This window comes from Pundamilia nyererei, unplaced genomic scaffold (genome assembly GCF_000239375.1).
Source record: "Pundamilia nyererei isolate P.nyererei 1_Seehausen unplaced genomic scaffold, PunNye1.0 scaffold00135, whole genome shotgun sequence".
Classification (NCBI taxonomy): Eukaryota; Metazoa; Chordata; class Actinopteri; order Cichliformes; family Cichlidae; genus Pundamilia; species Pundamilia nyererei.
In genome coordinates this window covers 1,772,434-1,781,606 of record NW_005187536.1, presented here as the reverse complement: position 1 = coordinate 1,781,606, position 9,173 = coordinate 1,772,434, and the positions used below count along the sequence as shown (strand labels likewise).

Below are 9,173 nucleotides of genomic sequence, written 5' to 3'. Positions count from 1 at the left end.
CGCTCACACATCATATCTTAGTAAGGACCTAAGTAAGTAAGAATCTAAATGACGTTGCCATCATCATGACATCATTTCCCACCATAACTGTAACCCTGACACTAAAACCACATTTTGAGCCTCAGAAACGTCTTCAAACTCGTGGTGACGGCGTTTTGTCTGCATAAGGACTGTTGGTCCTCACAAGTATAGCAGCATGCCAGTTTTTGGTCCCCACAAAGATCTCTGAACATGGTGCACACACACACACACACACAGCTTTATGGGCTGATTGCCTTCCAGGCCTCGGGCTGGCGCTGGGTTGATGGAAGTTTCCTGTGCCACGCTGCGCTGCGGTCAGCGCGGCTGCGTCCCACCGTGTTAAACGCTCAGGAATGAGCACACTGCTCTCTTTATTCTCCGGCTCAGTCGTGGAAAAGTGGACTGAATAAGCAGTCTAGACCTCCAGAGCGAAACTTTCCCCTCTTCTTTCCAGAGTTTATGTCGGACAAAGTCGAATCAGTTTTCCAAAAAACACAAACAAGTGATGCATTCAGGAAGGTTACAGCCATTTCTTATTCTTCACTAATAACTTTAAATGCAAAGTTTCTGCAGACATCGCTCGACCTGTGACACGTCTGAAACCTGAAATCATTACGTTGTCGTGGAAAGGTCAGGGGTCACTTTAGACCCTGCTGCTGTTGTAAACACTTTAATGACAATCAGACGAACGCAATGATGTGCTCACTTCTCCCGTCGGCACTCGGAGTAATTTTCCTGCTGCTCCAACAGAACCTGAGACACTAGGATCATTGTTCCCACACTGAGTGCTGTGAGGACAACCCGAGCAGGAAGGAGGAATTCTTCACACGTGAACTCCATCCATCATCCATCAAATCATCCATCCATCTGTCACACAGTGGAAATTTGTATTTTATTTTTATTCTGATTTTTAGTGTTTATTTATGACTGTCGTTTTATTTGCATGGTTTTATGGTTTTTAGTGTTTTATGTGACATGGTTTTTATCCACTGTGGACTGGCTGCACATGGGACAAATTAGCTGATAGGGACCACCTGCTGAGGCAGGGGTGTGTCCAGAGGTGGCCTATCAGCTGTGTAAAGACCTTTTAAAAACAGGCTAGCTGAGCACCGAAGGAGGGAGGTCCCAGACTGGAAGGTTAATGCGAGATGGCCAGTGTGATGCGGCGACCCAGTCCTGACCTGATGGAACGGCAACAGTAAGAGACGACGCTGTGATTGGCAGCAGAGCAGAGGTTTACCTCTGCCTGCATTTGTGAGTAGGGTCTCTACTGTTGTTTACTGGGTGCAGCTGGATTGGGAGAGGGTCGCCATGGCCGTGAGCCAGGGCCGCTTCTGGGACCATTGTTCTGGCCCCTATTTGTTATTTTACAGGACACCGACGCAAGGGGAGCTGTGGCGGTGGTCGCATGATGGATTCGGGTGCAGAACGCAAGCCGGGCTGGGAAGTGATGGGCCAGCGGAAGGACAAGAAGATGGGTGGCTCTTTCTTGTCTGCTGAAGACGAGGCTGGCGTGGACTCTGCTCTAAAGAAGGAATTCCTGGCCTCCCATAATGAACATGTGGCATAATTATAGCGGGGGGGGGGTTTTAGTGAATGTAGAAAATGGTAGTTTTACGGGTTTTAGAATTGTTTTTATAGAGAGACAACATTTTATTATGTACATTTTAAGGGTGTTTTTATTTGTGCTCTCTGGCCCAGTAATAAACTGTTTCTGATCAGACCTGCTCCCTCTCTGTGCCCGTGGTATCTGACTCGCTTGCTCCCCCTTGTATTTTAAAGAATCTTTCTTTTTAGCGTGACATTCTGGCACGACCGCTTTAGTGTCGCCGCGCGCTACACATCCATCAAACCATCCATCCATCAATCATCCATCAAACCATCCATCCGTCCATCAGTGACAGGACCAGGAACACCTCGCTGTGTTTGCTTCACATGTTCTGGGATTTTAAATTGAAGTCTGTGAGAGCTGAGCTGTGGCGAGATGTTCAGCTTCCTGTTTACATTCATTAAAATAATTTCATTTACTCGCTTTATGCCCCAAATGAAACAGTGAGCACATCCAGGCTCACAAGTTTTCTTTTGGCTTGGTTTGTGTCCACACAGACGTACAAACAGATTCAAACATCAGGATTACTGAATGTTTAAGTGAACCAATGAAACAGTTTACCTGGAACTGACTTTTTTTTGAAAGAACAGTTTTCATGCTCTCGCCAGCTTCCAATGAGCCACAGCCACCAACAAATGACAGTGCTCTGGAAACGTGATCGGACTGTGAGGGCACACGAGGAGGAGGTACGAGCCACTGGCAATGACCTCGATGTAAACACATCGATGAAACGCTCGCTAACTGCGCTCCACGAGACAGGAAGAGCTTGTGGCAGATGGAAAGTGATGATGTGGTCACACGGTGGTAAAGGTGAGCTTTAAGTGGCCCGAGACAACATCACAGGAAGTTTCAGTTTCATCCTGTGACAGAGTGTGGTTAGTTAGTCTAGTTATTGTTCAAGTAAACGGTTAAATAGCTGTTCCACTGAAATCATCACTGAGGCGATGCCTGTGCTTACATGTCATACGGTCTGCCATCACTCAGTATGTCCCTACCACCATAAATATCATTATCACAGCTCTTTCAACTCTTGAGACACGATTTTAAGGTGATATTGTGCTGCTCTGCTAACCTGCTCATGTTTCTAATAAATCTCTCCTGTTCTTCGCTCTGTTTTCGTCGGTTTTGTTGTGTTTCAGATTGTCGTTTTACTCAGCACTGTTTCTTTGGGAGCTTTGGAAAACCAGAGATTAAGGAGATGTCATAAATGTCAACAACAAACATGATGTTGGCTTTGAAAGCATCAGTGAGGCAGACCTTTCAGAGGTTTTCACATATTTGTGTTGTGGTGTTTTCTGTGTTGTGTGTCTGAAGCTGCACTGATCCCAGGTCAGTTTGTAGTTGAGAACACGCCTGTGCTGAGCTTGTGCTCCAAGTGCTGACGCAGTTTAAATGCATCACTCGGGCTGTATTTAAATGCTCAGTGGGATCCGTCTCACTCTGGGATCGCGCTCGGTTTTATCGTGTTTTGCTCCCTCGTCTGAAGCCGACTGCAGACTGTTGGGATATAAAGCGATCAGCGGCTTTACGAGGCCGACCCAGCTCTGCTCGAGGTGCTTCTGCACTCACGGATTCGGCAAACACTTCTCAGCTCTACACACCGCTTTAGCAGCCACAGGGGACGCTATTTATAGAAATGTTCCCGGACTTTGTTTCTGAGAAGATCTTTTTTCAGAACACAAACTGTTAACCTGCCAGCCTTTTATGGATTTCAGTGCAGTGTAAACAAGTGTGTGCGTGTGTGTGTGAAGTAAAGTCAACCTTTTACTCGTTTATAAAGGCTAGATAGTCTCGCCATGACATCACACACTAGTTTAGACACTTCACGGTCAGCACCATCTTTTATTTGGAGCTGAACAGAGGGTATCAGCTAGCTAGCTTAGTTAGGAGTTATAGGAACATAGCGCACACACACACACACACACACACACACACACACACACACACACACACACACACACACACACACACACACACACCTGTTCACAACGCTTCATAATCACTCAGGCTTCCTGGGCAGTTGGTACAGTGACCTCACAGCAGCCATATTATTGGTCACATGATGCCATTAAAAATGATCCAACAGCACGAACACAGTGCAGAGGTCAGGTTCATGTGAAGCTAGCAGACAGCTAGCAGCTACAGCCAGCTGTGTCACCATCCACCTGGCAGAGGCCACGCCCCTGATTAAGGCATCAGGCTCATGTTTGTTTCTGCTGTAAAGTTGGATCTTCTAACATGGGAGTCTGGGGGACTGCCTCCCTGCTGGAGCCTCTGCTGGACGTTAGAGGAACTGCAGCGTTAGCTGGCGTCTGCTCTTTTTTCCAGTTGAATGCACTAATTAAACTCAAGTGTTTAATTTGGATGTTAATTAGCAGGTAACAAGGTGGCAGGTGTTGATTTGTCAAATTTTGGATTCTAGGAGGTCGCGGTGGCCACCTCCATCTTTTATATACAGTCTGTAGAGTAAATCGAGCCGTCGACCATGAAAGATTCTGGTGAGATGACTGTGTGGCTATAAATAAATGTGACTTCAGCATGGCTGGTTTACAGTAGCAGCTGCCCTCCGTCCCCTCCATCCTCCACCGTCTTACCTCACTGCTAATATTAGTCATAGTCTTTCCAGCTGTTCCCAGCATCTGGCCCTCCCGCTCATGATACCAGTCACTTTCTGTGTGTGTTCCCTCGCTCTCTCCACTCCCTTTCCTCCATCTCCATCTGTAATCCTGCAACGAGCTGCAGCTGCAGGGCCGGATGCTGGAAATCGACCACTGAAAACACATTCCACACTCTGACACGACACTTCTTCCTCTCATGTGATTGCGTGTCATATTTGTGCTCTTTTAAAGCATCTTTGTTCAGTAAATATCTGTCACATGTGTGCGACAAATACAAACGGGCTGCTCGGATCACAATAGGCAAGCGGCGGCTGACCCGAGGACAGAAAAGCGACAGCGAAACGAGCTGGACGGGGTTGAAGCGTATGAGCGCGAGGTGGCCGCCGCTCGTTAAAGGAGAGGCTCAGCACATTCCCCTGACATCATGCTCCGCCACAGGCACCCACCCTAATCCGCCCTTCCTTTCTCCTTCTTCCAGCTACAGCTCGTTTCTTCCTCCATCTCCCTCTGAGCAGCTGTAGCTTCACAGGCAGAGCTGAAAGACTCACAGCTCTGAACACTGAACGTAAAACCGGTTATCTAACATGATTTATTGGTTTATTCCCGAGCGGTTCACCGTGTTCTTGTGACCCAGTGGGCTGCATCATGTGCTCTTTTAACCACCAAGCTCAGGCCTTTATTGTGGCGTCTTCATGGTAACCGTCTTTAAAACAGCTCACAGCCACACCATCATCCATCAGACATTTAAATTTGGTTAAAAAACTGTGTTCCCCACAGCACAACAAGACAAGCCCAGACATGTCTGACAGCGAGAGCCACGTTTTGGCTTTGATGATGATTGAACACCTTAAAACACAGTTTACCTGCTGTAAACATCGATTATATGAGCCCAGCACTTTTATTCTATCTTCCTACCATCACAGTTATGGAGGCTGTGCTGTGATGATTACATATGTTATGGTAACAAATCCCGAAGCATAAGAAGCGAAAGTCATTCATTATTATTATCATGGTCCAAGTAAAGTTTACAAGGTCGATCGATGTAGGCGAGGATGAAGAGAATCAGGAGAACAATAAAAGATGATCAGCCTTCAAAGGAACGCAGGAAGCTAATGATCAGGCTTTTTGCCTGCTGTGGTCTGAATCAGTCGGAGCTTTGGTGTCTGCTCACACAGAGTGAAACGCAACGCGTCACTATGAACCAGGTGGGAACGTCCAGTCTGCTTATTGGCCAGGTGTGTTTGAGGCAGGAGCGACAAAGGTAAACACAGGTACCCTCTGTGTACGCCACACACCACAAATGAAGCGCTTTGGCGATTGCTTGGAACTGAGCGGAGATCTCGTCCGACCTGAGTAACCAGCTCAGGTGTGGAAAACCCACACTAAAGAAGACATCAGACAATTAGACGAAAAAACACTAAAAGCAAGTACGGGCTAAAATATTCAAATCAAAAAACTCCAAAAATCTGAATCTGTAATCTCAATGTGCGGGGAGGCGAACGAGGAGAGGCCAAAGAAAAGCCCGGGTAATCATCCATGAATAATAATCTGCTGGTTTCCAGTGTTCTCGGTTGGTCAGCCTCCCATATGTCCGAGTGCGAGTCGTCCGTTTCATGCAAGTGTAACATGCAGAGCGGTGCACATGCTAACATGTCTTTAGCCTCGTCACTCTCCTGTCAGTGGGACCTAATTAAACCACAATGTTTGTAACAACAAACCTAATGAGACACTGACACTCCGTCACCCAACCGAACAGGGATATTTTAGATTAGATAACAAAGGAAACAAGGCTACAGCTGTCCAGAGCCTCGGTATGAGCAATGAAAGGATGAAAGCAGTCAGCTGTTGAGAGCAGATCCTGGAACTGACTGGAGTTTGGGGGAAATCATAAAGTTTAAGCATTTCTTTCATTATGAAAATAAAGTTCTTGGAAAGAATAATATTGCTAGAGAAAAGTCTGAATGCACGAGCGGTGCATCTCTAGTTTGGAAGCGTTGGGGCTGCATGTGTTTAGAAAGGCTCAGAGATCCAGACGTAGACCCAGAAAGCTTACATCCAGCAGCAGAATGATTTTTCTCTCATACCAATATAAGCAGATGTTTGAGGGGAAATTTGGGGGAAATTGTCGAGCAGCCTGAGGCGTATCGGGTTAATCTGCACTTCCATCTCTAAGACCAGCTGAGTAAAGAGAAATGACTGAAGCTGTGAGGCTCTCAGCGTCTCCCTTCTTCGTGGTTACAAGTGTTGTTTCAGTGCTGATGAAGAGCTTCCTGTGTGTGGAGCGTGTTTACGCGTCACTGACCTCCATCAGCCGTTCACTGGAGGTTTAAATCTGTGCTGCTGCAGACGCCCCCTGCCCCATACTTTTCCCCACATTGAGACTGTGGTCTCTTTATTTTTAAGTAGACGGCAGGCTGTGAAACTAAAGTCCAGACTCTTATACCTGGGCACCATCCATCTATCCATCCAGACGACCTCTCACAGGGTCAAACATCCGATCTGACAGTGAGATTATTTAAGAAGAGTGCATATATGGACTTTACCTCAAAGAAACCTCTACAATCTTTCCATCTTCAAGTTACTTTAAATGACTAATAGATTTTTATCATTAAGTTCTTGTATCCACTTGTGAGAGACTTCCTTGGAATATGAAGATATCCGCTGCATCTGTGTGAAGAAGTGTTTCTCTGTGTCTGTGGAACCTGAAGGTCTCAGATCCTCTTCAAAGTGTGCTGAAGCTTTAAAATGAGCACATATAGAGGCTGGACATTCACAGCAGTGAATCTCTCTGAGCCGCTCTCCTGGCCAGGCTCTAACAGCGCACACGTAAAAAGTCAGTAAAATGTGGGCTGTCCACAGACTCAAGCGCGGAGCGTGAAACTGCGCTGGCTTCACAACACGTTACCGTCAGAGGATCAGCCCTCTGGCTGCTGCAGGAGCTCCTGATTGTTAAAAGATGGAAGAAATGAATTCAGAGTTCAAATGAAGCCACTGAGCTCAGGGTTTACTTTGATGCTGAAGCTCCTGGACACGATGACCCGACGAGGTCAGAACATGCGGTGAGTCTGTGGGTTTAGCTGTGAGCGGCCATCAGGACAGACGGATGATGACTCAGCTTTCTGCTGGTTTCTCTGTGATCTCAGCAGCGTCTGCTTCTCATTACTGACCTGACCGATCCTCTGGAACCACCATCGCAGCTCCAATCACACACACTCATTCACAGACATCAGTGTGTGTGTGTGTGTGTGTGTGTGTGTGTGTGTGTGTGTGTGTGTGTGCGTGTGTGTGTGTGTGTGTGCACTCACATGTGCGGCTCACAGCGGGTTCAGGTGGCACGGAGCTCTGGGCTGATCGTCCTGCTTCCTGCAGCGGTGAGAGCAGCAGCAGCGTCCACGTCTGTCTGCAGGCTGGCAGGAAACACTCATCCCTCTGCCTGCGAGCAGGGGGGGAGGGAGAGGAGGCCGGGATGGAGGCAGAGCCGGGGCTGAGAGGAGGAAGGAGGTGAGGGAGGCCTACTCTCTGCACACTGTGTGGAAACTTTCCTCATCAGATGGAAGAGCGTGGCCAGCTCCCTGTCCATGTTCTCTGCCCGCTTCTGCATCTGCGCCTCCTCCTCAGCCTCACTCTCCTCCCCCTGTGGACCCGCCTCCTGCGTCTTCTCCATCAAACATTTAAGAATGCAGCCATCTCGTGGCTCCTCAGGCCATTACAGGGGAAACAGGGCAGAAGCATTCAGCAGAAGCCTCGCTGTGTGCTCGTTCAGGCTGCAGGACATGAAAAGACTCAGATATCAGCTGAGCATCTGAAGGTGCAACAATACTAAGTTTAACTTCCACCAGCTTCTTTTTAAAATTCTCCTCCAGACGTGTCGCTGACAGTAAGAATGAGAGGCTCGTTGACTCGCTGCACCATCTTGTGGAATAAACTGGTATTACACACAAGTGCCAGATTTGTTTCTGGACATGAAGTCATCGTTTTTATGTGTTTTAGCAGCTTTATATCGTTTGGTTTTGAAACATATGTTATGAGTTTAGCAATTCTTGCTTCTGGTCTCATATATGTTGAGTCCAGCTTTACCACTCAAACTCACATGACCGATTAAAGATGCCACAGCAACAAAATGCTGCCACACTGAGTCTCCATGTCAGCATGTGTAGACTAACTAACCCATACGCCCCTAAACCAGAATTATGATAAAGAAAAAAATATGTATTGCCTCCATTTTTAGGTAAGGAGTTGTAACTTTGCTGTTTGCAAAATTTGTGCTGTTAAAATGTTGTTTTGTTTTCAATTTTCTTAATACAGTTAAAATGAAAAAATAACAGTAAATTCAGACCTGTGATGTTGTGCTCAAAGAATGACACTAAACAAGGCGAGGAAACCGCTTTTAAAGGTGAAATGCAAAATCAGAAGTAATCAAAAACAGCCGATTATACCCGGGACCTCAGAGGGTTTGAAGGGAGTCATACTGCACCCACTCCAGCAGCACCTCAACTATGGGGCGCCGTTTGTAAAGTGAAACATGCTGAAATTAACGGCAACATTTTTCCACATTTAGCTCAAAACAAGTCCTTTTTTACAACATTTAGTAAAATATTTGTAACTTCTCATAATTAAAACAGAATTTTAAATGTTAAATCTAAATATTATATTTAAATCTAAATCTAAACGTTAAATCTAAATGTTTAGGCTAATATGCAAATTTATTGCACGGATCAGCGGAAATACCAAAATAAAAGCTTTCCGAAAACCTCCGGTGCAAAAGTGTGCCGGTGTTGTGCCAGAAACTGATTGCCGTCTGCGGGAGCGCGCGCAGCTGCTTAAAGCTGCAGCGCCCGGATTACTTGCGTTGCCAGCTACTTCCGTGCAACTGATATAACGGGCGGGGCAAACCAACACATTTATGCCTTTGTTATTAGGCAAAG

At 46.5% G+C, this 9,173-nt stretch overlaps 1 protein-coding gene across 1 annotated transcript in view; it reads right to left on the bottom strand.

Annotated features, from left to right (window-relative positions):
- Positions 1-8,148, bottom strand: part of LOC102198555 (uncharacterized protein C21orf62 homolog) — a 14,539-nt gene extending 6,391 nt beyond the window's left edge. Inside the window, exon 1 of the mRNA XM_005743771.2 lies at positions 7,554-8,148. The gene's annotated coding sequence lies outside the window, so the exon portion shown is untranslated. The remainder of the gene's footprint in view (positions 1-7,553) is intronic.
- Positions 8,149-9,173: the final 1,025 nt, after the last annotated feature.